At 44.5% G+C, this 26,471-nt stretch overlaps 1 long non-coding RNA gene across 6 annotated transcripts in view; it reads left to right on the top strand.

Moving 5' to 3' along the window:
- The first annotated feature begins 7,669 nt into the window (after nt 1-7,669).
- Nucleotides 7,670-26,471, top strand: part of LOC145717862 (uncharacterized) — a 98,370-nt gene continuing 79,568 nt past the window's right edge. For all 6 annotated transcript variants that reach the window (XR_014141346.1, XR_014141345.1, XR_014141348.1 and 3 more), the window contains exons 1-3: nt 7,670-7,860; nt 8,608-8,706; nt 10,061-10,163. This is a non-coding gene — a long non-coding RNA (uncharacterized LOC145717862). The remainder of the gene's footprint in view (nt 7,861-8,607; nt 8,707-10,060; nt 10,164-26,471) is intronic.

The raw sequence follows: 26,471 nt of genomic DNA on the forward strand, positions 1-26,471 counted from the left end.
GGAAGCACTGAATAAAGTGCACTAATAAAGAAGCCTTGGATCAGCTTGCCAGCAAACAGTGGACTCTGTGCTGATGAAAGAACCCGGAGCCAAAGCCTCTCAAAAAGACTGGCGGTTGCCCCGCCCCGGGGCTGCTGTGCTGGGCCCTTCCCGAGGCTCCTGACCCCGCCCGCCTACCCTGTCTCAATGGAGACTTGCTAGGGGCCAAGCGGTGTGAGCCTTGTGGGAAGCGTCTACCACATCTCCTACATCCAGCCCGAGAACCTAGGGTGAGACAAACAAGGATGGGCGATGCCTTTCTCCTGGTCCACTGCTTTGGAAATGAACAGGCGGAGAGGGCTGGGTTTACCCTGTACCCTCTGCCAAGGTGAGGTGGGGAGAGCAACCCTTAGGTTTCCCTTTGAGCCAGGTACCCGGAGAGGTCTTGAAACCCTGTGAGAGACTTTGCGAGTCTTCTCCTGCTAGAAATCTCGGACCCCTCGGCACCAGAAGGAGTGACCTGACCCTTGGCAGGACAGAGACTAGAAAGAAAAGAAGGCAGAAAACCCAAAGCCCTGAGTGCCTTTCCTTATTGTCCTTGCTCTCTGGAGGGGGACCGAACCTGAATCTTGTGTTCTTTGAGTCAGAGACACCCTTCGTCATCTCTGTGGTTGGAACACTTGGACTTCTGCACAGAAAGCAAGGCGAGACCAAATTATGCAAAAGAACGGTCTTGAATGGACAAATCCTATGGTTCAAAAATTGTCAGGTAGATCTATGTTAATACATTCAGAAATAAAAATTGAGCTGATGAAGAGGAGGGACACAAAGTGCTCATCGTGAATCTTGTTTACTTTGTACACTATCTCATTATTATCAAGTCTTTGCTACAACAAAATAAAATTAGACCAAAAAAAATGAACTGGCTTATCCTCTTCAATAGGTGAGCACGTTGAACATTCTTCAGTCCTATTCCGGAAATATATGAAGTTTTAACACATATTTATCGAGCACCTACAATGTGGTAGATACTGTTGCAGAGGCCTGGGCCTCAGCAGTTAACAGAATAGACCAAAAAAAAAAAAAAAAAAAAATCCCAGCCCTCAGGGAACATGTTATTCTAGTGGGGAGAGTTGGACAATAAAAATAAATGAGTAAAATATAAAGGATGTTGATGGGAACAGATGCTACAGAGAAATAGAAAGCAGGAAATGGAGCTGCTGGAGGTTGGAGGTCCGTGGGGGTTGGGGATTCAGGGAATATTTAGATGATCACTTTGGCCTTGGGCAGTGGGGAAGTTTTGTCCTCACTTTTGGCTGGGATTGGCTACGGTTACCCTGCTACCCAGCCCCCCCACACCCCGGCCATGCGCCCCAGAAGGTTTAGTGCCCTGGGACCCACCTGCTGGGTAGCATCTCCAGACACGAAATCAGCCCACCCTAATGAGACCATCGAGTAGGCCTAGCAGTTGATGGAGTTCATGTGCCTTGTAAAGAAGAGCGACGCTTTACTGCGAATATCCTAACAAAAATACCACGAGTAGACCACTAACATTTTGGGTTGTCGACTTTTCTTTAGGGGCCCGATTTCAGATTTAAAAAAAAAAAAAAAAGATCAGATATAAAATTGGTTTGCATTCTACTGTAACGCTTTGATTCAATCTGTGGGCTACCGTTGAGCTCCGCCCGCATATTTTCATGAGGGAATACATCCAGTGAGGTCTCAAAGCAACTCCTGACTGCTTCACACATTTTCAGAAGTTTTTAGAGTCTAGGTATCGAGATCCAACAACAGACACACAGGGAGAATTATTCCAGTTTTCCTTTCTACAGAGAATCGACGCTTTCCTTTTTTTCTTTTTTAAATATTTTATTTATTTATTTGACAGAGAGAGACAGAGTGAGAGCGGGAACACAAGCAGGGGGAGTGGGAGTGGGAGAAGCAGGCTTCCCGCCGAGCAGGGAGCCCGATGCGGGGCTCGATCCCAGGACCCTGGGATCATGACCTGAGCCAAAGGCAGACGCTTAACGGCTGAGCCACACAGGCGCCCCATGACGATGCTTTCCTTTTTATTTCTCCTGGCACTTCTGGCTAAAGCACCGCTCTATTTATGTTCAAGTTGGTGCGGACTTCTCTCAAAAGTATTTGTTTCTTTTACCGATCGTATACGAAGTGGGAGGATTTCTGATGGTGACTGTGGGTCTATCTCGGGGTCTGTCCCCGGCATACATTGCAAAATGAGTTCCTCTCTAGGCAGGGGCAGCTCCAGCATTTCCATTAAGGAAGGACACAGGGGCCTGCATCTAATTGGAATTTGGAGGTGGGGGCAGGCATAGGGAGTCCTGCTGGGGCCTGCTCGAGGTTTCATTTGCATTGCAAATACATTATTTTTCTTCAGTTTAGGTATTTTAAGGGAAATGGCTGGAGAGGGGTTGAGAGCTCGTGGAGGGTGTTAGAGAGGCTCAAAGCCTCCCGCCCTGCCTCCACACTACCCTTTAGGGTCACAAATGCTTCCCGGTCTGGGAGGAGCAAAGAGAATAAAGCTCCTAGCTGACCTGTCACTCCTATGTTCCAGTCCCGCGTCACGATCGGAGTCAAGTCTAGGACTTCTATATAGAGCTCTGAGATTAAGTTTGCCTTGGGCTCTCCTTTGCCTCCTCTTCTCCGCTTTAACCTTCACCGAGCTCCTGCTAATCTCTGCTTCTCACTTCAGCTTGGCAAATATTTATGGAGGATACTCTATGAGCTCAGCATTCTACTAGGCAAAGGAGGGGGGGATAGAATGATGAACTGATAAACATACAAGTTGGGAACCGACATGAGTTCAGGCTGGGAAGTCTTCCAGACTCATTTACATTTTAATTTGGGATTACTGAAGACCAAACGCTGTAACACAAAGGGAGGAAGCTATTATAACCCAACAACTGGAGGTAGGATTGAATCAGTGGGGCCTGTGGGGTGTTGGGGGTGCAATGTGTGCAGAGGACCCCATCCTGCACATTTTTAAGTCATGCCACCTAGGTATCACGTAACCTCAGAGGAAGAGAAAAATCTCCAACCGTCTTTAGACACGTTAAGATTCTGTGACTATGATTCTTAGTTGTGGCCAAGTCCCATCTTGGGGGAGCCATGAGATTAGATAAATGCTCAAGATTCCTTCCAATTCCTGGATGATTCCACCCTGCTGTTGTCTTTCATGTACAGAGATGACTCCGCCTATCATTTTTTTAAAAGATTTTATTTATTTATTTGACAGAGAGAGAGACAGCCAGAGAGGGAACACAAGCAGGGGGAAGGGCAGAGGGAGAAGCAGGCTTCCCGCCGAGCAGGGAGCCTGATGCGGGGCTGATCCCAGGACCCTGAGATCATGACCTGAGCCAAAGGCCGATGCTTCATTGACTGAGCCACCCAGGAGCCCCTCTGCCTATCATTCTTAAACATTCTACAAGTAAACATTTACTCTGTGCAGGATATGAGAGATTATGGGCTGGCATCACCAGGAGTTGATGATTCCCTGGTATATTGGTTTCCTAGGGCTGTGGTAACAAAGTACCACACAGTGGATGGCTGAAACAACCGAAATTTATTATTTCACGGTCCTGGGGGCTAAAAGTCCACAATCAAAGCATCGGCCGGGCCTCTGAGGAAGGATCCTTTCTCGGTCTCTTTGCATTTTGGGTAGTCCCAGGTGTTGCTCGGTTTGTGACAACCTCACTCCATCCCACCTCTGCCTTCATCTTCACATGGCTGACTTCTCTCTGTGTCTGTGTCTCTTCCAGCAAAAACACCAGTCATCTCGGAATAAGGGCGCACCCTACTTCAGTATGACTTCATCTCAATTTACATCTTAAATACATCTGTAAAGACCTTATTTTCAAATAAGGTCACATTCACAGGTATCATGGGTTAGGACTTCAACATATCTTTTTTGGGGACACAATTCCACCCACAACATCTAGTGGCCAACAATGTTTGTCTATGACGAGGAATAAGGTTTTGATCGGCAGCCATGAAACAGACCAAAACAAAATGGTCCTCGGGGGAGGAAACCATGATCTGACTAATCTGGTGTGCTTATCAGTTGTGCTACTGAGTCATACATGTATTTACCAGATCTATCACACTGGCTGAACCCTTCCTTCCTTCCTTCCTTCCTTCCTTCCTTCCTTCCTTCCTTCCTTCCTTCCTTCCATCCATCATGGAATGATATGGTTAAATATTTGGTGCTGGGAAATTTATGGGAAGATCTGGATCAGAAAAAGTTACTCTCGGGGACACCTGGTTGGCTCAGTCAGAAGTGCATGGGACTCTTGATCTCAGGGTTATGAGTTTGAGCCCCATGTTGGGTGCAGAGATTACTTAAAATAAATTAATAAAATTTCAAAAAAAGGTATATTCCTGTGAGTAAGGGAAATATTGAAGTACTCCTTAGTTTATCACATACCCAAAAACCGTAAGAGAGCTTACCAAGAGTTTCATAACTGAAGGATCTATTGTAAGTATTCAGGTTTATATTTAGCTTTGAATTATACATATACACCCCCCCCACACACACATTTTAAGTAACTTAGCTTAGAGCATCAACATTTCAATCTGAGCATTATATGGGTACTATTGTCTCTGTCATTGTCTTGTGTGATAATTGGTGACATAGTTTCCTAGCACCAGGAGACCAATTATAGTCTGGTATTCTGCGAATTTGAATCAATGATGCTGCTCACTAATCCCAATCAACCAAAGTGGAGAAACTCAGTTCATGCTTTTCTTAGAGCAGAAAAGGAGACTCTGGCAAATCGGCTATCCTATCATCTACCCTTACCCCCATAAATGATCTCCAATCCTCAGTTATCACAGAAAAGAAAGGAGAGAGGACTATGCATAATATGTTCGGCTCCCTGTGAGTTATAACACAGCCCAAAGAGTAAATGACCAAAAAATTTGTTAAAATAATTATCAGGAGAAAATTGCTCAAGAGGGGTAAGCTGGTGTGTTCCAGAACTCTGTGCCGGGGTAAGGATCAGAAAGGATTAAGCTGTTACAACAAACTCCTGTTTTGTTTCAAGCTCACTGTTTTGAATTTGGACTGGTCATCGGAACTCTCTCTCCATGGGTCCACATGGGATGTTCAGATCTGTCCCTATCAATGGCATGGACATTTCAAAAAAAACTTTTGAAAACAAATGGAGGGTGACACAGGATGCCTTGGAGACAGCAGGAGTGTCTGGTTAAACTTTCTTATTTAAAGATTAGTGAAAAATTCTCAATAGCACGGGAACTAAAAGGGAAACGTGAAATGTAATGGTATTTGGTCAGTGGAGCAAGGGATTTGCAGTGGTGAAAGAAAATACAGATGAAGTTATTTGGATTGTGCTTTTTATATATCTCTTAGCATAATTCAGGCTTAGAAAGGATCCGGATTGTGATTTTGTTGGCTTAGTTTTTGACCTGAACAAAACGGATTTGCCAGTTTTGTTTCTTCTTATTCAAATGGGACACACCCTCCTGGTTTTGAGAAATCTGATTGTTATCTCTTAGTCAGAACCGTGCTTGACGAAGTACTCTTTCCAATTTTGGATGGTTAATCATGTTGGATTTTTACCGAAGACCTCAAGGGAAACTTCACTTGAAGGACAAAGATGCTTGTCAAGTGAGCTATGGATTAGGATCTGATTCTTTGGTGGAAGTTCAATGAACATAGTTTAGGCCATGGTAGATTCAGTAAGGCAGACACAAAGAAATAAAATATGCTTCTGGGGAATGGGCAAGGCAGAACAAACACACTGGAACTCATTAAACAAGTAGCCGATGAGCAATTCATAACCAATATCTGATATATCATTGAAGACCCAAAGGTCACATAATATCAACTCTATTGCAACACACATGCACCAAAAGAGTCTGGCTGGCCATTGTTCTTGAGCTACCCTTAGCTGTTTTTATTTCACACAAAGTGTTTCTCCGGAGGCACCAAAAAAAAAAAAAAAAAAAAGATGTAAGAGTAAAATCGGATTTATCGGAGGCATTTACTTGGATTAATTAGGTAATAAAAGCATTTTCAAATTGCTAATTTACTAAGCAATGTCACCGGAATGCTGAATTACTTTACTTTTATTATGATGATCAAAAGAGATAAATGCAGGCCCAGCCACAAAACCAAAGCAGAGAGAAGAGAGGCAGCAGTCCTTCTTTGCATAATTACTGGTATTTGTTATCCTTGCCTTGAAAAGGGGATCATCAGTTTTTCTAAAGACTGTTTTCTTTGCTTCAGAGCCTCTTCTTCAGAATGCTGTTTATCATCCACGTTGTCCTCATTTACCCAGCAACAAATGCACTACGAATACGCTTTTCATTAGTCAATTTAATTTTCGTTCAAAATGTTAATTAAAAAGTGTGCATTTCATTCTTCTAGGGATGGAATTTAAAAAAAAAAACCACTCTTGGTTCTCAAGTGTTAGGTTAAATTACTAAAAGCAGTCGAAAAACAGGGTTAATCAGTGTGAAACTTAGTATCAGGAGCCTGGAGTTGACTTTGATAATTGATTATAATTCATTTCCCTATCCCTTCAGGAAAACAAAGGCTCAAAAATCATGGTATCTATAGCTTTATTTATATTTAGGGGGAAAATTTTGAACAAAACAAATATAAGAGGAAGCAGAAAGGAACTTTGCCTCAAAGAGAGAAACACTAAAGAAAAAGCTGCTAAACCAGATATCCCATCCCTAGAAAATGAATGAGAATTTTATTATTTCTTCGTTTAAAAAAAAAAAAATCCGTCCTTTGCCAAATCTAAGAATGTTGCCAACTCGGGAGGAAAAGGATCCATTTTTCTACATAACCACATTTAATAATTTCCATGAAATTGACATTTTAGAATAATGGCAAAAAGCCAAATTATAAATTATGGATTCCTAATCCCTAAATTCTGAGCTCATTTTCTTAAGAAATACCTAAAGTACACTTTAAAACGAACCCAATTAATATAATTACAGAGGGCTTAAATAACACATACAAACTGGATCTGTTTCTGTAAAACACAGCTGTTCTGTTATTTATATTTTGCTATTACTTAAAATTAGAAATGTGGCCACATATATTAAGTAACTTTTTAAAAAGAGTGAATCGGTTGTCTTCTGCATCATTAAATTTTTAAAAAGCCCCTACAACCAATTAGCTTGGAAATCTGATATTCATGCCTCCTCTGAATATTGCTGCGGTCGTAACAAGGAAAGCAGCACATCCAGGTATTTAATGTAACAGAAACAAGGCACAGGCAGCAACTTGTATCCCCTGGCAGTTGACATGCTAATTTCTTTGCCTTCTCTCTTTTGCTCACTCCACCCCGCTTCACCAACCCCCTTCCCCCCCCAAGAAACGAGGCACCCTTCGGGCCCGTGGAAGGTGCCTTGCGGGGAGTGGAGACGCCGGAAGAGCGAGGGCAGAGCGCGCGCGGTGCCCACACCCTTGACCGCGGGGTGAGCGCGGGTGGCCGCCGCTGGCGCGGGAGAGGGGAGCGGGTCAGGAGCGCGGGGTCTAGGCGGAACCCCTCCACCCCCCACCGCCCGGGTGTGGGAAGCTGCGACACGAGGCCCGGAGCCCGCAGCCCCCGGCTGGGCCCGGGCGGGGGGCGGAGCGCGGCGCTGCGCGGGGCGGCGGGAAAGGGGCGGGGAGGACAGCTCAGGCTCCGGCGGGCAGGGGGACGGTGGCAGAACCTGCGGGCTAAGGTGGGAGGCTCACCCTCAGGGAGGAAAGGAAGCGAGGACCGCACGGCTGGGCAGCGAGGAGACGTTTGGAGTCCGGGGCTCAGGCCGCCTACACCTCCTCCTGCAGCGGACACGGCGCAGCGGGCGGCTCACCGGCCGCCTCGGCTACCCTGCGCGCAGGTGGGCACCCCTGAGCGCGGCGCTCTTGCCCCCTCCAGGGCCGCCGCAGGCCGGACGCCTTGGCGTCCAGGCCACCACGCTCGGGGACGAGGACCGGGCAGGTCCGGGGGCAGCGGGAAGGTGCACGGCCCCTTGGTGTGCCCGCTTGTGCGCGCGCGCTGTGCTAGGTGGGGAAGAGGTGCGGAGAGGCTGCCTCCCTGGGGATTCTCCCCCTCGGGTCTCACAGTCCCCACCCCCACCCCCTCCTCGAGAGCCGAGCCCCGGAGTGGCTTCGGAGGACTGCGACCGCCCCCCCCCCCATCTCGGTGGTGCGCGCAGGTCGCTCCTCTCTTCGCAGTCTACACCCAGCAACCATCCGGAGGCCCCCTGCTCGGGGCCCTCGGGACTGTAGAAACCTGGGGAAACGAGAGAGTGGTGGCAGGACCAGCCGGGGCGTGTGCGGGGAAGGCAGGAGTTGCTGGAGTATTGTCTGCCGGGCGGGTGCCTGAGCCCGCGCGCTCGCTCGCGCGTTCGGGGGCCGGAGTGGGGTGGGGGGGAGGGTGGGATGGGGTTTGCCGAACTTATCTCTGAAGGCGGACGGTGCACATGCACTTGGCGCCTTGTGCACGTTTGGACGAGGGTTTAATGGAGGCACGTGGGAGCAGGATTGGTCGCTGGCGGGCCCCCAACGAGCCTCTTGGGATGGCCCAGCGCGTGTTCGGGGTCGGGAAGGAAGGGAGTGTGAGTGTGGGTGAATGTCCGTCCTAGGGAGAAGGAGGAGAGTGGCTCCAGGAGACTTGATTTTCTTGGATTGGCTGCAATTCTTTCAAGCGAGCCAGACTTTCGGGGCGTTAAAGTAAATTGCAGGTAAGTGGGGAACGGATCTCTGATGGGGCCAAAAAAAAAAAAAAGTCCGCAGGCTTTGCGGATTCGGCGGGCATGCTGGCTGGGTGGCTCCCGACGCTAGCTCGCCTAGCGGGTGGGGGTGGAGCTGGGGGTGGGGGTGGGGGTGGTGCTTGCGTCTTTGGCTTAAGGTGCTGGAGCTGGGGCACTTGTTCTCGGTGGACTGTGGGACTCCGAGGAGGTAAAGAGCTGCGCGGCGCGGTGTGTTATTCTCAATTAACTCTAGAATCTGTATCTCTCTCTCTCTCTTACACACACACACACACACACACACACACACACGCGGCGCAGTGTGTTATTCTCAATTAACTCTAGAATCTGTATCTCTGTCTCTTACACACACACACACACACGCGGCGCAGTGTGTTATTCTCAATTAACTCTAGAATCTGTATCTCTCTGTCTCTCTCTCTTACACACACACACACACACACAGGTTTGGTCTGTTAGTCTCAATTAACCCGAGATAATCTTTGTCTCTCTGTTCTCTCTCTCTTACACAAAACACACCCTGGTTTGGTCTGTTATTCTCAATTAACTCTAGAATCTGTGTGTCTGTCTCTGACTCTCATCACACGCGCGGGCACACACATATCCCTCACATCTCATGGCTCCTTTGACTAACTGATAGTTTGTGGATTTTTATTTATTGCTTGTTCTGCTCATAGATTTTGATTCATCTGACTTTTTTTTTTTTAAAGAAAAAAAGACCTACCTGTATTGAAATCTGTGGGGTGTCTGAAAGACCTTTCAGCACTCTACATTCACATTCAAAATGGGAGTAGGGCATTATGAAAATAACCCCACCTAACTGCTGTTTAGAACGGAGAAAGCACCAGTTCATTTTAGAATTGATATTATTATTCTAAAGAGACATTTTACATTTTATGCCCGTGTGAGAAAGTACCCTTTGCCTGGATCTCTCCCTCATTTTTTTTCTTCTTTGTGGTAATTTACGGAATTCTTAATTACCCAATTAACAGAGTGGTTAAGTTGTCTTCTGATTTGAAATGGCAGATCTTGAAATGGTTATAGGTTGGCATGTGGATGAGTTCTGTGACTCCATCTCGTTCTTTAATGAACTGATCAGAGAGTGGTGTTGATCTGAGACTTAATGCATGTTTCGATATCTGAGTAATTTACCAAACCATTGGGGGAGAGGGACTCCTTAGAAATTTTCCACAGAGGAGAAAGAACACTTTTATCTCTTGGAGCAAATATTTTGCTACTTGTTTCCCAATTGTCCCTGTTAGTTGTCTAGAAAAGATGCGTGGTTGATGAATAATACATAAGGCTTATTTCTTTTTTATGTCTACAGGTGGCAGTGTGGAAGCCAAAAACGGGAGCTTTCCAAAGTGGCTTCTGAAAAATAAGAGTGAATATACATGAGTAAGCTAGTACAGGAATCAGAAAAACCACAGGTATGTAGAACAATTAATACACCTAGCCGGCTTTATAATTATTGCATTCCAATATCTTGACATTTATATAGACTCTTATGAAGTGAAACCTATTTTGAGGTATTCTGCAAGGAGAAAATGGCTTATTCTATTCTAGACAATGTATTTAAATAAAATCCTGCGTGTCGTTCTATTGCATTACTTTTTACTCTCCTAAAAGAAGCATTGCTTTTCTGTTGTGACCATGTGGCTTTGCATTTAACATTTAACCAGTTGTTGTTTGATACTTGCTTTGAAAAACACTTAACGAAACTGTATAAAACGGCCAATTTGGGGGAATAATTTCATTTGGGACACTTTTAACAAGTCACCCTGTTGAGCCGACATAACCGCATCTGCTTTTGACAAAAACTACCTCTCACTGTTGACTTGGCATACCACTTATCAGAATATGGATGCATTAGGCTGCTTCTTTTAAACCAGCCTTTTTTTTTTTTTTTTTTAACCATCTTGTCCGTTTTCTTCTACCAAGCTGAACATACACGACGTACCTTCATAATTCACCCATTTCACTAAATTAATGGCAGGTTTCATATGGGATCAAAGACAATCAAATTGAGACCATTTTTCATTTTGACGCAGTTTAAAAGAATTTGCCTTTGAGGATCATTGAAATACAAAGTTTTGCCTATTAAGGCCCTTTTCCAATAGCGGGGTAGCACAGTGTTATGAATGGTAGAAGAAGGGGGGTGGGGGGTTCCATCTCTGTGGATTTTTATCTTCTTTTTTTTTTTTTTTTTAAGATTTTATTTATTTGACAGAGAGAGATACAGCTAGAGAGGGAACACAAGCAGGGGGGTGGGGGAGGGAGAAGCAGGCTTCCCGCGGAGCAGGGAGCCCGATGCGGGGCTCGATCCCAGGACCCTGGGATCATGACCTGAGCCGAAGGCAGACGCTTAACGACTGAGCCACCCAGGCGCCCCTGGATTTTTATCTTCTTAGAATGGTGGGCCATGGCTCATGATGCTCTCAGAAGGAAGCTAAAGTTATTACTATATTGACTGTTAAGGGACAGGCATCAAAATGGCTGTAAAGAGAATGAAGCCTTCTCTTTCCTAGGGGTGTATGCATTCATCATAATGCCGGAATGTGGTGATATCTTGTGATTTTTGACATTCTGCCTTTACGGCCGAAGAGGGATTTAATTAGCCCCTGCCAGTGAGGATGTAAAACAAAGTCAGATGCTGTTCCCGAAGCTTAAAAAGGCCAAATTGGACTCTTAAGCAGTAGAAGGCAAATTGGGAGCTCTGACTCAGAAAGTATAGACTACACTAAGGACTGAGAGGTTCTTACTGTAAAGACCCCAGGGATAGGGAGTGGCTTCAGGAAAGCTCGTGGACATTTAGGAGCACGTAAGTTTGCACTGCGTGGGACTTAGATTCCTTATCTGACTCCGGAGCCTGGGAAGTAACTAATCATCTCTCTAACGCTTCTTTTTTTTTTTTTTTTTAAAGATTTTATTTATTGATTTGACAGAGGGAGACACAGTGAGAGAGGGAACACAAGCAGGGGGAGTGGGAGAGGGAGAAGCAGGCCCCCCACCGAGCAGGGAGCCCGATGCGGGGCTCGATCCCAGGACCCTAGGATCATGACCTGAGCCGAAGGCAGACGCTTAACGACTGAGCCACCCAGGCGCCCCTCTCTAACGCTTCTAATAGGAATAGGGTCTAATCTTCTAGGGCAGAAAGGAAGAGAGCAACAAGTTGAGGTTTTATTCTGTTTTTGAATCCTACCAATCTCATTGTAGAGACATGAGGGGCTGTAGAGATATTTTGTTTTATGAGGTATGGCATCCATACAATAAAGTGTAAAATGCATTATTCCAACGTGTCCTGCTCAGTGAATTTTGACACGTGCGTACACCCATGTCAAGATGGAGAACACATCCACCACCCCTGATTTTCTCCTCTTTCCCCTTCTGGTTAGTTTTTACGATTTTTGTTTTTCACATTGTGATTTTAAAAAACTCCATCCATTAGTTTTGTCTCCTGTTAAGCTCCATATAAATAGTATGTTACAGAAGGGATCCTTGTGTATGTCTTTCACATTAACATAATATCTAGGAGATTCACCCATGTTATTGTGTGTAGTAGTAATTCATTCTAGTTTATTGTTGATTTGCAGTTTCAGTGTATGGACATAGTACATTTGTTTATCCATTCTGTTGGAGTTTTGGTTGTTTTCAGTGTGTGGCTAATATGAATAAAGCAGCTATGAACATTCTTTTTTTATTTTTAAAGATTTTATTTATTAGAGAGAGAGAGAGAGCATGCGGGGGCGGGGGAGAGGAGCAGAGGGAGAGGAGAAGGAGGGGGAAGGGATCTCCCCCAGCCAACTAGGAGGCTGAAGAAGAAGAGGACGACGCGGGGCTTGATCTCATGACCCTGAGATCAGACCTGAGCTGAAACCAAGAGTCAGAGGCTCAACCGCCTGAGCCATGCAGGTGACCCTGAACATTCTTGCTAGGAACATTCTTGCTAGGAACATTCTTGCTATGAACATTCTTGCTTACGTTTTTTGGTGCACATGCCCACTCATTTCTCTTGAGCACATAACCTAGGAATGGAGTTGCAGGGTAGTAGAGGAGGCTTCTATTTAGCTTTAGTAGATAATTGCCAAATAGCCTGCCAAAGTGATTGTACCAATTTAAATTCCACAGTGGTGTAAGGAGTTCCATTTGATCCGTACTTTCGCTAACACTTGGTTTTGGGGGTCTTTTTAGCTTCAGCCGTTTTTGGTAGGGGGGCAAATGGGTATCTCCCTGTGGGTTTTAAAATTTCAAAAAAATTTAGTTGTGGTAAAATACACATAACGTAAGATTTACCACGGTAATCACTTTTGCATGTACAGTCGTGGCATTAAGCACATTCACTGTGCTGGGTAACCACCATCAGCACCATCCATCTCCAGAACGGTTTTCATCTTGCAGAACTGAAACTGTGCCCATGAAACAATAAGTCCCTGGTCTCTCTTTCCCCAGCCCCTGGCAACCACCATTCTATTTTCTGTCTCTGAATTTTTTTTTTAAAGATTTTATTTATTTATTTGACAGAGAGAGACACAGCGAGAGAGGGAACACAAGCAGGGGGAGGGGGAGAGGGAGAAGCAGGCTCCCCGCCGAGCAGGGAGCCCGATGCGGGGCTCGATCCCAGGACCCTGGGATCAGTACCTGAGCCGAAGGCAGACGCTTAACGACTGAGCCACCCGGGTGCCCCTGTCTCTGAATTTGACCACTTGAAGTACCTCATATGGGTAGAATCCCAGAGTACTTGTTCTTTTGTAATCAGCTTATTGTACTTAGCACAATGTCCTTTTTTTTTTTTTTTTTTAAGATTTTATTTATTTATTTGAGAGAGAGAATGAGAGAGAGAGAGCATGAGAGGGGGGAGGGTCAGAGGGAGAAGCAGACTCCCTGCTGAGCAGGGAGCCCGATGCGGGACTCGATCCCGGGACTCCAGGATCATGACCTGAGCCGAAGGCAGTCGCTCAACCAACTGAGCCACCCAGGTGCCCCCTTAGCACAATGTCCTTAAGATTCACTCGTGTCGTGTTACTTGTCAGAATTTTTTTTCAGGCTGAATGATATTACACTGTATGCATATGCCAAATTTTGCTTGTCCTTCTGTCGGTGGACACTTAGGTTGCTGCCACCTTTTGCCTATTGTGAATAGTGCTGCTCTGAACAGGGGTGTACAGATATTTCGAGACCCTGCTTTCAGTTTTCTGGGGCACATACCTGGAAGTGGAACTGCTGGGTCATATGGTAATTCTATTTAAATTTCTTGAGAAACCACCATACTGTTTTCCATAGCTACGGCACCATGTTTCATTCTCAAAAGTGTGGAGGGGGTTCCGGTTTTTCCACATCCTTGCCAACACTTGTTCTTTTCTTCCTTTTTTTTTTTTTTTAAGAGAGACCGTGCATGTACATGCACGTGAGTGAGTTGGGGGGGAGGGAGAGGGGGAGAGAGAGAGAGAGAACCCTAGGCCCCAGGCAGCCTGCACCCCAAATCCAGCACAGAGTCGGGGCTCAATCCCACAACCCTGAGATCACGACCTAGGCTGAAATCGAGTCAGACACTCAACCAATTGAGCCACCCGGGCGCCCCTGTTCTTCTGTTTTTTCTTTTTTTCTCTTTTCTTTCCTTTTCTGTGTCCTCCTCACCGCTCCCTTTTGATAGTAGTCATCCTAATGGGTGTGAGGTGGTCCTTATGGTTTTAATTTATGTTTCCTAGTGCCTAATGTTAAATACCATTTCATATACCTACTGGCATTTTGATATCTTTTTGTGAAATTTTTGTTAAAATGTTTTGTCCGATTTTGAGTTGGCTTTTTTTTTTCTGTTTGAGTTCTTTTCTATTCTGTAGAGGAGTCCTTTGTCAGATACACGTATTATTACAAATATTTTCTCCCAGTGTGTGGCTTGCCTTTTCACTATCTTCGTGCAATCTTTTGATGATTTTTAATGAAGTCCAATGGTGGATTTTCCTTTTCTTTTATGGCTCTTGCTTTTTGTGTTCTGTTTATAAAGCTTTTGCCTACTTTGGGGTTATTTTTTTAAAATCTTTCTTTTAGTTATTGAAAATATGTAAAGGCAATCTGTTTGGAAAATGCAGTATATTAATTATAAGCTCATTTCAAATAAGTGCCCTAAGAATGAAAGTTGGGAATGTTCTTTGCTGCAGCAGGTGCCAGAGAAGGGGTTTGAAAAAGCGTGTTTTTCAATAAGATACATGGACACAGGTGCTGTTACTCAAAGTGGCCCCTGTTTTGGTCTCCCCCTAACACTGATTATGTCCTCAGGGCCCCTCTGGAGTGGAAAGAACCCTAGGGAAGAGCCTGGTGATGACTTGGCTAGAGGAAGGAATGTGGTAAAATGGATGAGTATCCATTTTTCCTTAATTCATAATCCATACTTGCTGAATGATCCTTCCCCTCTTCCATTCCCAAGGAGGGTTGCCACTGGTCGATGCTCCTTCTTTCCTTTGCCTCTGAAATATCAATGCCTCTTGGTATTCTGCCATTTATTATCCTTTTCTCTTCTCCACCTATATTTTTTCCCCTCGGTGCCCTGCGTTCATGTTCACTCTTAGGTCTTGAGTTGTCCCTCTCCCTCTGCCCTGTGTTCAAAAGGCTCCCCAGGTCTTTATCTCCTGCTCTCACCACCTGTCCTTCAACAGAAGGTCTAGATCTGTATCCTTACCTGCCTCCTGGACATCGCCCACTGGATATCCCATAGGCGCCTTTATAAAACACACGTGTTGTTCCTTTTCAGTCTGCTCCTCTGCTTTCCTGCCTTAATTAATGTATTTACCATTAATCCAAGATCCCGAAGTAGAAATCTTGGCACTGTCTCCATCCTCCCACATGGCCCCTGTCCCGCTCAGAAGCTATATTTAGTTTGGTTCAGGTCCCCTTTGGGATTTGTAGGAATAGACTTCCAACCGATCTCCCTGAGTCTTGCCCTTGCCTCTAATCCCCCACTTGTCATCAGCTTGCCTTTCCTAAAACACAGATTTAATCATGTCATTTCCTACTCAAAAGTGATTTGTAGCTCTCTATAGCCTACAAGAGGCATTCAGATTCCTTAGCATGATTTACAGTGTGACACCCTTCATTATTTGCCTTCAACCTGCTTTTCCTGTTCCGTCATCTGCCATGTCCTCCCCACACTCCATCTGTCCTAAACTATTTGCCATTCCTAGAACATTCCGTGAGTTCTTCCCTGCATCTGTGCTTTTGCACATGGCTGTTTCTCGTCTGCTTCTGATGTCCATTCCTATCTACCGGTGACTTCCTATTTTTTTCTCTAAAAACCAACTCCAGTGTGACCTCTTTGAGTGAGCCTTCCTATCCTCTGAGTAGATCTTGTTATTCACCCTTCTTTTAACGTCATCGAAGAAGATGCCTAAATGTCGGCATGATTGCATTATTAATCTTTGTGCCCCCAGTAATTACTGAGAGTACTACTTCACATATGAAGGCATTTACTACATGTTCACTGAGTGAATCCATTCCTTACTGTAGCAGTTAGCTTTTTGCTGCTTAACAAAACACCACAATATCATTTTATCAGTGGTTTATTTTTATTTATTATTTAGTTATTTGAGAGAGAGCACGAGCAGGGGGGAGGGACAGAGGGAGAGGGAGAAGCGGACTCCCTGCCAAGCAGGACCCCGGGATCATGACCTGAACTGAAGGCAGGTGCCGTGCAGGCGCCCCAGTCAGTGGTTTAAAACAACCAGTATTTAGTTTAGCTCTTGATTCTGTGAGTTGGCAATTTGGACAGCACTCAGCCGGGCAATTCTTTAGATCTGGGCAGGTTGTCTGCTGGGTGGGTTTGGGGGTGGGGGGGCACTGGCTCTTCTAGGATGGCCTCAGCTCTTTACATATAGTTGTTTTTTTTTTTTTTAAAGATTTTATTTATTTATCTGAGCGAGAATGGGAGACAGAAAGCATGAGAGGGGGAGGATCAGAGGGAGAAGCAGACTCCCCGCCGAGCAGGGAGCCCGATGGCGGGACTCGATCCCGGGACTCCAGGATCACGACCTGAGCCAAAGGCAGTTGCTTAACCAACTGAGCCACCCAGGCGCCCCTCTTTACATATAGTTTTTAAAAAATTTTCCTTTTTAAAGTAATCTCTATGCCCAACGTGGGGCTCAGACTGACAACCCTGAGATCCAAAAGTCACATGCTCTACCGACTGAGCCAGCCAGGTGCCCCAACTTTTTTTTTTTTTTTTTTTTTTTTTTACTCTTTAACCAGGCTTGCCTGGGGTTCTTCACACTGTGGGTGGCAGGGTCCTAAGAGTGCGGGGCGCACACAAAGCCTCCTGAGGCCTTGGCTTGCAACTGCCACAAGGTTACTTCCTCTGAATTCTGTTAGCCCAAACGAGTCACAAAGCCAGCCCTGATCCAGGAGGTGGCGAAATAGATTTCCATCTCTTGAAGGGAGGAGCTGTGTCATGTTGGAAGGAGCAGAGATAGAGGAGGATAATTGCAGCCATTTTTTTTTAAGCAGTATACTGCATTTGCCTGGAGCAGGGATATGTGATTAGTGACTTGGGTCACCAGCAGGGAGGACAGTTTTGACCCCAGGTGCATGTAATTGCATCTAAGCTGAGTCCAGCTAAGATGGTCCCATGTTTGCTAGCATCCTCCTTTGATTCTCCTGACGAGTCCTCTGTCCTTATCCTTTTATCCAACGCATATTTAAGACAGCCCCAGTTTCTTTTTGGCCTTGATGAGATACCATTGATGCTGTAGGATGGGGAAGCTGCTGTAATGTGCTGGAGAACGGGGAAACCTCTCTTTCCTCCTCATTCTGGAAACTGCCGTGGATACCCTTGAGCATTGGGGACCTTCTTGTTATGACACACGCTTTAGTATTTGCCATTGATTTGTCCCTAGCATCCCAATTTAAAAGGCATTTTGGGGGAAGGAGAATGTCAGGAAATGAAAAGAGATTTGATTGAAAAAAAAAAAAAGAGATCTGATTGATGGGGGTTGTTCATCTGTGTTCTTCCTCGCCATGGGTGAAAATTGAAGATCTTGTACTGAGAAGCAGTAGTAGTTTACCCAATCTTAATGTGTGTGCACTTTTGCAGCTGTTACAAACTATTCAGAGTGGAAACCTGAATTTAAGTATTGGGTTTTTTTTTAAAGATTTTATTTATTTATTTGACAGAGAGAGCACAAGCAGGGGGAGCGGCAGGCAGAGGGAGAAGCAGGCTCCCCACGGAGCAGGGAGCCCGATGTGGGGCTCGATCCCAGGACCCCGGGATCATGACCTGAGCTGAAGGCAGACGCTCAACCAACTGAGCCACCCAGGCGCCCCTGAATTTAAATATTTCTGATGTACTACCTATTAAAGGATTTTTTTTAAGGACTAGTGTACGTTAAAAGGAAGTATGGTTACAATATATGTGCAGGAGCTTGGTTGAAATATACATGAAGTGTATACCGGTAAATATTCTTAGAAAAACATAAATGAAGTGACCCTGACTTCCAGAGGTAGTAGAGTAACCTTGGGTCTGTTTGAGTTTCTCCAGAACTTTGTTTTAGTACAAATTTGTATGTGTTAATAGAGCTGTTAGAAGTAAAGAACACAGATCTAAATTTTTCCTCCTTCAAGCCCATTTCTACTGATCCTAGAAATACAGGTAAACTGTGAAGGGACCAAAACATAAAATAGGAGGCACTTGAAGGGCCTAAAGACCCCTTATCCCTCTCACATGTTTGCCTCCTGCCTTGTGCGGTTCCTAGACTGGCCACTGATAACAAGTTAGAGGCATGAAACATCCACAAGCCGACTGATCCTCTGTCAAAATAACAGATGTGTTACTATTTATGGGTGAAAAGAGAACTTTCACTTACGTTAACAAATATCTTCTTAGCATTTTTTCTTATGGCATGCTTTTCCTTTTATTTTGTAGAGAACGAACGATGTAGATCATATCTCACTGTACTCTATTTATAGATCAGTTTCTTACTGAATCTCTGTATTGTCTTTGCTGCTGGCTTAAAATAACGTAAATTCAAATGGCCGTAGTTCAGTATTTTTAGAAGGCCATGACTAGTTTGAGTTAGAGAAATCAATATTTTGGTGGTGACTAACATATAATAAAATAAGATTAAAAGAAAGAAAAATCAATATTTTTAACTATTCCCAGTTGAGCAAATCAAGGCATTTTAACAGATTGAAAGAGGATACTAATTGAGATGATATTGGCAGGTATTCAGGTTTTGTTTTTCCAAGAGCTAGTTTGATAGCCTAGACAATAGTGTAAAATGTTTTAAATACTAGGGGCGCCTGGGTGGCTCAGTCGTTAAGCGTCTGCCTTCGGCTCAGGTCATGATCCCAGGGTCCTGGGATTGAGCCCCGCATCGGGCTCCCTGCTCCGCGGGAAGCCTACTTCTCCCTCTCCCACTCCCCCTGCTGGTGTTCCCTCCCTCGCTTTGTCTCTCTCTGTCAAATAAATAAATAAAATCTTTAAAAAAAAGTTTTATATACTATATTCCTGACATGTTGCATAATGTGAATTCTCCTTCCCAAGTTATATCTACTGATGTATAAATACATAGCCTATATGTACTATAATTTCTGGGGAAGGAGCGAGGGAGGGAGAGGGAGAGAGACAGAGGGAGAGCGAGAACACACATCCTCCTGCGTAAGGTTAAAATACTAGCAAGAGCTGTACAGAAATCATGAATAAGCATAGAGCTGAGTTATTGAAACAACCACATAGAACAGTGACTTGGGGGCGCCTGGGTGGCTCAGTCGTTAAGCGTCTGCCTTCGGCTCAGGTCATGATCCCAGGGTCCTGGGATCGAGTCCCACATCGGGCTCCCTGCTCGGCGGGAAGCCTGCTTCTCCCTCTCCCACTCCTCCTGCTTGTGTCCTGCTCTCGCTATCTCTCTCTCTGTCAAATAAATAAATAAAATCTTTAAAACAAAACAAAACAAAACAGTGACTTGGGTTTTACCAGGGATTATTAGTAAAGAAGTATTTACATTGAAGAAGGTTATGATAGGAAAATGACTAACAAATTCAAGGTGATAGTTTTAGCAGGAGCCTCAGATGCCCCACTGAATGGTGTTAGGGGCCCTCTTGTCCTTTGAATACTAATCCCCACATTGGAAAATATTTGAACTGATTTCCTGGTTTTGTAAATAACTATATTTTTGTTCCCGATTAATGATAGCAAAATTTTCTTGTTATGCTCGCTGTCAATATTTTGGGTGTTCTGAAGGGCGGCTTGTGTACAGAGGTTGGGATCTGGGACCACAGAGGTCAGCTTTGCCTGTCTGGCAGCCCAGCTGTATGTGTGGCGGGGAGGGTCTTGGACTGTGTTTTGACAATGAAAATAAACAAAAACATGACATGTATTTGACCAGGAAAAGGTAATGGAGGAAAACAATGGAGTCTTAATGAATTTCCTAAAGAGGAAGAGGTATGGCTGTTTTAGCTAATCACAATGCCTCAGATTTGACGGGTGATATTTTTCCCCAAAACATCTGTGGGAAATTAAAAGGCCACGGGTACTGAGGGGACACCATGTGCTTTGGTGATAAAGAATCTATGCAGAGGGTCAGCTGTTGTCTTTTCTTTACCTCTAGGGAGGGCACTGTGGGATATTTTCCTTTGTTCACCATGCGTGTTCTTACCCATGTTATGGAGAAAGGCCTTGAGACACGCAGAAATAGCCTGACTGCTGGGGTTTAAGTGATAGCCCTTGGCCATACCTTTCTCTACCTCTCTGACATGTTTTTCTGCTCTGCCTGTGAACATCAGGTTCACAGAGTGACCAGGGTCAGTGTGTGTGTGTGTGTGTGTGTGTGTGTGTGTGTGTGTGTGTGTAGGAGCTCTTCCCAGTGATGATGTTGGGTCTCCATATCTACGTAGTCAGTGAATGAGCACCTGGTGTGTGGTATTTTGCATCACCAGCAGTGATTTTCCATCACTCTCAGTGAAAATATATGTTCATTAAAATCAAAGCATTACACAGAGAGTTTTCACATTTTATTAGATTTGACCTTGGACCGGCCTGGTGCGAGCATCACAGGGCTGGACTAGAAGTTAGAAGGATGCTGTTCAGGTTTCTAGTCAGCTTCTAAATAGCTGTGGGTGCTGGGCACATCGTTCTTAATGCTCTGGGCTTCAGTTTTGGCCTCTCTAACATGAGGTTTGGACTGTTCACCTCTAGAGTCCCATCTTATTCTGCTACTCCATCAGGCTTAATGCCAAGATTGTGGCTTTTCCCCCGATTTCAGTAAACTCCACCATAAAACTATTACTGGTATTAAAAACATTTTTTTAAAAGATTTTATTTATTTTAGAGAGAGAGCACAAACAAGGGGGAAGAACAGAGGGAGAGGGAGATTCAGACTCCCTGCTGAGCAGGGAACCGCATGCCAGGCTGCATCCCAGGACCCTGAGATCATGACCTGAGCCGAAGGCAGACACTTAACTGACTGAACCACCCAGGGTTGATGTCTTTCATCAGTATTGGAAAATTCTCGGGGCACCTGGGTGGCTCAGTCGGTTAAGCATCGGACTCTGGATTTCGGCTCAGGCGATGATCTGAGGGTCCTGAGACTGAGCCCTAAGTCAGGCTCCACACTCAGTGGGGAGTCTGCTGGAGATCCTCCCTTTCCCTCTGCCCCTCTCCCCACTTGCATGCTCTCTCTCTCTAAAAATAAGTAAATCTTTTTTAAAAATTCCGAGCCATTGTCTCTTCAAATACTACTACTGCCCTATTCTGTCTCTTAATTTCTTCTGGCTCTCCAATTACATGGGCGGGAGACCTCTTCATGTTCCTTATGATATGTTTTTTTTTTTCTTTCTTTCCCCTTTTCTATTTTTTTTTTAAATTTTAATTTTTTATTTATTTTTAAGTAACCTCTACAGTAAGCATGGGGCTCGAACTCACAACCCCGAGATGGAGTCCGCTCTATGGACTGAGCCAGCCAGGTGCCCCTCCCCTTTTCTCTTTGGGCTTTACTAGGGGTGTTTTCCATTAAGTTATATTCTGAGTTTACTATGTCTAGTCTGCTATAAAACCCAACCCTGCTAATTGACCCATCTGAGTTATTTCAGACATTATATTTTTCTTAAATTAAGGTATTTTATTTTTCTATGATGTCCATTTGATTTTTTTGCATAGATTCTAGTTCCTTTTTGAAATTCTCCACCTTTCCATCCGTTTCCTCTTTTTTTCCTCTCATTTCCTTTGACCAATTAATCAATTATTTCAAAGGTTTTGTCTTCTGAATCCCATTATCTGGATCATCTGTGAGTCTGCATCTGTTGTCTTTGTTTTCTCTTGAATATTGGTTACATTTTCTTGCAATTTTTCTCATGCCATAATATTATCATAATATTTAATTTTATAACAAGCAATTTTGTGTGGAAGAATCTTACTAGTTGTACACCACATCTTCCTCCAGAGAGGATTTCCTCCTTTTCCTCTGTTAGGTAAATATAGTGAGGAGCTGATCACCTTCGTGCCATCGGGAGTTGAGCTAAGTGAAGGCCAGGTTGCAGGTTTAGGAAGACTCAGTCCAGCTATGGCTGCCTGTGCTCCTCAGGCCTGGTTCTTCCAGGCTTTTGATTGAAGCCCTAAAGGATCTTTTGTCTTTTTGGCCCTGAAACACTGTGGGAGATTAAACTTTGCCCTTTGGGGGTCTTGACCTTAGCTTCCTGTCCCCTTGATTTTAAATTTGGGTGACTGTTTTGAGGAGAAACCTGGCTATGTATTTGGGGGAGCACTCCTCCTTTAGTAAAAACTTCATCCCTGAAACATTGTGAAACTGGAGACCTCACTCTGCCTTTTAATAGCCTTTGGCCTAATATCTCAGTCTTCTTCTTACAGCTCTAGAACTGGGCAAATGTGGGTATTGCCCATTTGTCACATTAGCCTCCATTAGCGTGTTCACCAAAAAGTTTTGCTCACTTATTTTCCTCAGTAGAAATCCTTTCTCTTGGCACGTCTTAACCATGATGCTCCCAAGGGCCCTGAAGGAAGAAAATCAGAGATTTCTGCTCACCTCACACGGGCTCCCCTTCCTTTGACATACTTGTCCTTGAATCCTTTATAGTCTAACGGAAGCCTCATACTGTTTTTTTCTGCATAAAACATATAAGGTGGGATCTGCAGTTTCATAATATACATCATTTTCATGTCCTCATCTATTCTCCTCGTGGAGTCTTCTGTTGAAACATTCAGTATTTTTCAGCTTCGTGATAAAAGTAATTTTGGTAGTGAAGCACCTGCTGACTCATTACAATATTGCCAAAGGAGGAAAATGGGACTACTTAGACAATATGGTCCTCTTCAAAATATTTGCATTTCATTTTTTTTTAGTTTTTCAATTTTAATTTGTCTAGAAGACACTTTTTAGGTAGAAGATGGTAATGGAGGCATTTTCAGTTGATTTAAAGTTCTCTCAGATGGGTTCCTTAGTGGACACATTTACTTCTCTTTTGTACTAAAAGGAGGCATGACTCATTACAAACCCTCCCACTTGTGAGGAGAATTTGCTCCAGAGAAATCTAGGACATTAATAGGCAGCATCCATATGGTTTGCACGTGTAAAAAGGAGAGAATGAGCCCCTCATATTATTTAAATTGGAACCATTTCAGTGTTAAGGAGCAGTTCTGTTGTTAACTTTTCTTAGAAGCTGCGTAAGACCTGGCCAGTGCCAAGAGCCCTAGGCCTGGTGGGAGCTCTGAGTTCTAGTATTGGCTTGGCCTCCCAGGGGAGGCCTCCGTGTTCTCATCCTGAGAATGTTAGGACATTGGAACAGTTGAATTCTAATCCTTGACCATCTCTGCCCTTTGGATTCCTGTCATTTATCTTGTGAAAATTAAGGTTGTACTTGCATTTCAATGAACTATTTGCCAGGCTCAATTGAAAGAATAAATCCCTGCAAATTTCTTTCGACCCTTGCATTCTCTTGTGCTTGTGACACCAAGTGGGAAATCTTAGATCCTGTGTCTCAGCGTCTGAGAAACAGTTTTTTTTTTTTAAAGATTTTATTTATTCATTTGAGACACAGAGATACGGAGAGAGAGAGAGAGAGCATGAGCAGGGGGGAGACAGAGGGAGAGGGAGAAGCAGGCTCCCTGCTGAGCAGAAAGCCCGCTGCGGGGCTCGATCCCAGGACCCTGGAATCATGACCTGAGCCGAAGGCAGATGCTTAACCATCTGAGCCACCCAGGCGCCCCTAAGAAACAATTTTTGTTTTTTTAAATCGTGTGTCTTCAGTCCTGAGTCCCTGGATTCGAGTCCTGGGTTTGTCACTTATCTGCTCTGGGGCCCTGGGCATTTCACCAACCTGTAAGGCTGAGTTTCCTCAACTGGAAAATGGATAGAAGAAGACTATAGCCACGCCAGTTTCACCGAAGAACGCAAATGATTCATACGTGAAGGTGCTCTATGAACAGTCAAGAGCTGTAAAAACATCAGTTATCATTAGGACTGTAATGACACATCCCTTGTCAGCAGTAACCATCTGTTTGTTGTGGCTGTCACTATTAAAAGAGAGATGTGAAATCAGCCCAAGGGTATTTAAATTATATACACCTTGACTTTTGTTCCCACTTCGTGTTTGTTTTTTTTTTTTTCTGGGGGCTGGGGTAGGTAAGCTGACTCTGCGAAGGATAAACTCTCTGCTTGAAACCATTAAAATGTAGAGCTGGAAGGGACAGTGGGATTATTTTAGCAAATCCCTTTCTTTGAAAGATGCTGTTTTAAGAAGTTGAACTGACTTAGTGAAGGTAACAGAGCCGCTTCGGGGTAAAACTGCAACTAAGACGAACCGTTCTCTGTTTAAACCTTCACTTGTGCAATGACTTCTACTATTTTGGTCAGGGACCCAGATAAAGAGATTTCTTTCGCTTTTAAACATTGGGGTTCTCCATTTCTCTTCTCCCTAACCTTCTGACATCCTTGACTTCTCTCTTGTCTCACAGCCAGCCCTCCCTTTCTAACCCTTTCTGGTGGTGGTACCTCACCCCACTCACCCCACTCCGGAGAAGAGAGTCCCCCACCCTTACCCAAAGCTGCTCCCCCCACCCATGTGTTCTCTGGATTCTGACTCCGCTTGCCTCTTCTGGCATTTATTTATTCTAAAAATTATACTGTCTCTGTCCCATATTATCTTTCTTTCCCTTACTGTTGGTTCTTCTCCTTGGCCTACAAAGGTGCCCAAGCTTCTTGTAGGATTTTTTTTTTTTTTTTTTTTTACTTATCTTACAACACCACTTTTCAATATTTGGCTACTAGAAGGAGAAATTGGTAAGCAGAGTCACTCCTTTCTCAAGTTCCATCCATTCCTATTCTTTTTCTTCAATTTAAAAAAAAATTGTGGTGACACTCCCATAATGTAAAATTTACCATGTTAACCATTTTTATGTATGTAATTCATTAGTACTAAGTACCCTCACGTTGTTGGGCACCCATCACCACCATCCTCTCCAGGACCCTTTTTGGCTTCCAAACTGGAGCTCTGTCCCCGTGAAGCATTGACTTCCCACAGCCCCCTGCTCCCAGCCCCTGGCAACCACCGTCATTCTTGGTCTTTATGGTTTTTCCATGCATTCCTTCTATAGTCTTGCACAAATGCAGTGACTGGCACTTGGTGGTGGCCAGAAAAGTTCTCTGCCTCCTTCCCCTGCCCCTGTCTTATCCTCAGCTCCTCCTTGTCCCCCATTTGTTGCAATGCATTTTCTGGTTTCTCCTGGGAACATTCCTCTCCCGATTTTGTAAATGGCGCACTTGTGCACCTGCCCGCTCTGCCCCTTTCTGTGCTCACCAGCCAAGGGGGGCTGTTTCCTTACACCCTTGGCACACCATGCTGAGCCTCCATGCCTTCAGCCCCTTGCTTCTCTTTTCTTCCATACACATTTAACCCAAATGCCTTTTTCAGTAAAGCCTTCACCCACAACCTTAGCTTCTGCTCCACAGAACTTCAGAAGTCTGATTTCAGTGTTACTGGGATTTCACTTCGTCTCCCCTCTCCCCCGAGTTGGTGAGTGCTTCATGGGCAGGGACTGTGGCTGATTCTCCATCAGACTTGGCCCTCACACTAGGCCCTTTGGCAGGGCTGAATAGATGGAGAGCATTCATTCATTCAAGGACACTTCTTACAGAAATGTGCTTTTCTGATTTAAGAGACTGAATGTTGATCAACCACAGGGAACATCAGAGTATAAGATCAGAAGAGAGTGGTTCACCTTGTGCTCTGTTGTGGGAATCTATGATATCAGCCAGTTGGTTAAATATTGAGTTACTATACGTGAAATCCCACAGTGTGCTGGGTAAAATAATGGTCCTCCAAAGATGTCTATGTCCTAATCCCTGGAACCTATGAACATGTTCAGTAGGAAAGGGGAATTAAAATTGCCCATGGAATTAGGTTGCTACTCAGGTGACTTTAAAATAGATTATCCTGGGGGCGCCTGGCTGGCTCAGTCTGTAGAGCATGTGATCTCAGGGCCGTGAGCTCGTGAGTTCGAGCCCCATGTTGGGTGTGGAACCTACTAAAAAAAAAAAGAAAAGAAAAGATTATCCTGGATTACCTGGGTGGGCTCAGTGTAATCAAGGGTCCCTAAAAGGGGTGTGTGCTGTAGAATAAGCTTGTAGCTAATAAGTTCCTGGACTGCTGAGGGTCTTAAATTGCCTTGAATATTATCTTTGGTTAATGCTTCATTGATAAATTCCTTTCTATAACAGATCTAATTAACATCCGTTTTCTGTGTTACT

The sequence above is a fragment of the Leptonychotes weddellii genome, chromosome X (genome assembly GCF_054177405.1).
Source record: "Leptonychotes weddellii isolate Sample4059 chromosome X, ASM5417740v2, whole genome shotgun sequence".
NCBI lineage: Eukaryota > Metazoa > Chordata > Mammalia > Carnivora > Phocidae > Leptonychotes > Leptonychotes weddellii.